This window comes from Myotis davidii, unplaced genomic scaffold (genome assembly GCF_000327345.1).
Source record: "Myotis davidii unplaced genomic scaffold, ASM32734v1 scaffold574, whole genome shotgun sequence".
Lineage (NCBI taxonomy): Eukaryota > Metazoa > Chordata > Mammalia > Chiroptera > Vespertilionidae > Myotis > Myotis davidii.
Genome location: NW_006285614.1, coordinates 43936 through 44269, shown reverse-complemented (window position 1 = coordinate 44269; position 334 = coordinate 43936).

The following is a 334-nucleotide window of genomic DNA, read 5'->3' as shown; positions in this document are numbered from 1 at the left end:
ACCTACTGGCGGCACCGCAGGAGCAGCTGAGCCGCCGCTGTCCACCCCGCCAATAGCGGTAGCCCCCGCTGCTCCCACACCTCATACCCAGGGGCCACCAGGCTGGTACCAAAGTGGGTACAATGACCAGTAGTGGGAGGTGGAGCAGGCATCTGAGGGCCATTAGGAAGACGAGGTGAAGGAGGACCAGGACACCCGCGAGCCTTCCGAGGCGGTGGGAGACCGGACAAGGCCAGTTACTGCAGGGAAAGCAGCTCTGGAGCCAGGGGCACCCATCGGCCCAGTGGCTGCAGGCTCCTTCCCCGCCTCCTCTAACCCCTCCCTCCAATCCCCC